The 3,122-nt window shown below is 40.7% G+C and overlaps 1 long non-coding RNA gene across 1 annotated transcript in view; it reads left to right on the top strand.

The window, feature by feature from the left end:
- The first annotated feature begins 485 nt into the window (after positions 1–485).
- Positions 486–3,122, top strand: part of LOC132249817 (uncharacterized) — a 2,898-nt gene continuing 261 nt past the window's right edge. Inside the window, exons 1-2 of the long non-coding RNA XR_009461320.1 lie at positions 486–576; positions 1,186–1,272. This is a non-coding gene — a long non-coding RNA (uncharacterized LOC132249817). The remainder of the gene's footprint in view (positions 577–1,185; positions 1,273–3,122) is intronic.

The raw sequence follows: 3,122 nt of genomic DNA, 5'->3' as shown, positions 1-3,122 counted from the left end.
CAAACTCACGTTACTTGAAAGGAGCATAGAAACATAGAGAAGTAGAGCTGTAAGGGACCTCTAGAGATCATCTAGTCCAACCCCCTGCCTGGTGGTGGGGATCATCCCTAAGCAAACCATCCCATACAAACCATGATCTAAATTCCATATGAGACTACCATCAACAAGGATGTAGTTCTCCACTCTTATCTTCCTTTACTTTAAACTCTGTCAGCATAGAATTTGTCCTATTAACTCACTGATATGGAGGAAAATCTGGGTAAAACCAAAGGACTCTGGAGATATTCCTCCCTAACCTTATTTGTCACTGACAACTATTAGAAGAATGAAAGTTATTTATTGTAATTCTCAATAGCTCTGCTTTAACTGATGTGGGGAACAGTAACATCTGAGAACACTAGTAAAGAACTAGACTGGAAATGGGGTTTAGAGTGTTTTAGGATGCCAGTTGCTCATCAGAAATGTCTGTTCATTTTTTCTAGATTCTTGTTTTCACATTCCAGTGATACGCTACTTAAGAGACTATGCTGGCTTTTATACCTGCAGGAAGAAGAACATGAATATATAAATAATAAGGTAAGCAATGTGATTTTATTGTTTCAGTATCCATTTGACAGACCTTTACCTAAATATTACCTCATCTTAGAACCAGCTGATCACATTTCACTGAATATTTCTCTAAATTCCCTAAATGCAATTCTGTGCAAGGGTGAAATATGTGTGCGCCTACTCATGGATGCACACACACACACACACACTCTGGATCCTGTCCTGAAGTTTTACAAAATATTTCCTGTGCAACATATAACTAGTAAAACATTGCTTTTTAGGAGTAATAAATAAATTCAGCAAATCAAAACTTGTGTTACAATGATGGGACAATAGGATAGCTGCACAGAACAAAGTAAATTCAACTTGACTTGAAATAGAAACATCAGCTGAATTTGGCCAAAGAGATATTAGCAACACTCAAATTCCTAATGGGAAGACTGTAGGGAGGGAAGGGCACTCAGTCAGGGTTCTCTTAGCACACAGGGAAAAATAAACTTAGAACTGATGAAAAATAGTATTTAAGCAGCAAAATCAGCATGTCGTGTCCTCCTGTAGCATATTTGAAAACATAGCCTTGATTTAGTATGAAAAATAATGAACAGACCTTTTTTGTTTTGTTTTGTTTGGAAGAAGAATGCAAAGAAGATGGAGGAGATTGGATCCTGTAAGGGCAAATCAACTGACAAACACTACCAAGAGAAAGTGAGAGAAACAAAGAAGGTAAAGAAAGAAAGAACAAAGGAAGGGCATCTAAGTGTGTGTTGGATCAGAACTACCTACCAACAACAAAAAGCTTCCAAATGGCATTCATTTAATTTTCATGTAGAGAACTAAAACGTAGCTCAAATGTTGTTTAACTTATAATAGCAGTAACAGCATTGGCAAAGGAAAGGTCAGTGCCTCAAGCAGCAGTGGCAGTAACTACAATTGTTAGAGCAGTTAAAGGTGCTACAGTAAGTGTCACCTTCTTGATAACCTCTGGTCTAGCCAAAAGCAGAGGCAGACTCCAAGAAGCCACAAGATTTTCTAAATTGAACCAAGAGATCTTCTCCACCAGAAAAAACAATGTCAGCACATGAACTATCATAAAATAATAGAGAATCAGGACCTCAGGCATCATCTAGTCCAACCCCTTACTCAAAGCAGAACCATCCTCAATTATATTAGCCCAGCCAAGGCCTTGTCTAGCTGGGTCTTAAAAACCTCCATGCAGATTCCATAACCTCTTTGGGTAACCTGTTTCAGTGATTTACTACCCTCATCTCATTGACTATGCCACTCACAATCACCTAAAGCAGGGGTGGGCAAAATGCGGCCTGCAGGTCGGATTAGGCCCACCAGGCCATTCTATCTGGCCTGCAGGGCCCCTAAAAAATTTAGAAAATTAAAATTTATCTGCCCCTGGCTGCCTGTCATGTGGCCCTTGATGGCTTGCCAAAACTCAGTAAGTGGCTGTCCACCCGATATAATTGCCCACCCCAACCTAAAGTCACACAATCCCTTTTGGACCCACACACTTAACCTCCAACAATGTGACTTCAAGCCTGATGAAGCTTGGAAAACCAAATGGAGCTCACAGGGAGTCCCAAATAAACATCTTGTGATAGATCCAACGCAGAAGGTCCCTGATTTTGATCTCCTGCCATGCTCATGGGCAACTCTAAACTGTATCCGCACAAACTATGGGAAATGCGGATACTTGATGCACAAATGGAAAATCAAAAACTCTCCAGTAGGCAATTGTGATCACCCAGAACAGAACATGGAACATACAATTCAATGCCTGATCCACAGATATGAAGGAGGTATCACAGTGATACACTCTGCCCACAGTTGCCTGTTTCAATCACCTAAATGTAAAATTATAGTTGTTATTCTGTATATACATCAAACATACAAAAGAAGAAGAGAAGACTACCCTCCTAGTGAGGAAGTTCTTCCTAGTATCTAACCTAAACTTCCCTTCTTGCAACTTGAGACCATTGCTCCTTGTTCTGTTATCTGCCACCCCTAAAAATGGGCTAGCTCCATCCTTTTTGGAACCACCCTCTAGGTAATTGAAGGCTGCTATTGAATCCCCCCTTCTCTTCTTCTAGTCTATTCTTCCCCAGACTAAATAAGCCCACTTCCTTCAACCTCTCCTCATAAGTCATCATGTGCCTCAACCCGCTAATCATTTTCATTGCTGTCCACAGGACTCCCTCCACTTTTTACACATCCTTTCTGTATGGGAAGGGGGGAAGAGGGAGGGGCAAAACTGGACACAGTACTCCAGATGTGGCCTCACTAGTGCCAAATAGAGAGGAAGACATGGTTCTTTGGTAAATCTGATATCTTTTATTAGACCAACTCAAATAATTGGAAAAATTCTTCTTAGCAAGCTTTTGGGTTTAAAAACCCTTTGTCAGCCTAAGGAAGCATCTGCAGTTGATGTGTGCTCTTCCTGGATGGCATGAGAGGAACAATCATTTCCCTCAATCTGCTGGCAATGTTCCTACTAATGCAGCCCATTATGCAGTTAGCTTTCTTGGCAACAAGGGCACACTGTTGGCTCATATCCAGCTTACTGT

The sequence above is a fragment of the Alligator mississippiensis genome, chromosome 4 (genome assembly GCF_030867095.1).
Source record: "Alligator mississippiensis isolate rAllMis1 chromosome 4, rAllMis1, whole genome shotgun sequence".
NCBI classification, from domain to species: Eukaryota; Metazoa; Chordata; order Crocodylia; family Alligatoridae; genus Alligator; species Alligator mississippiensis.
This window is presented reverse-complemented; position numbering and strand designations above follow the sequence as displayed.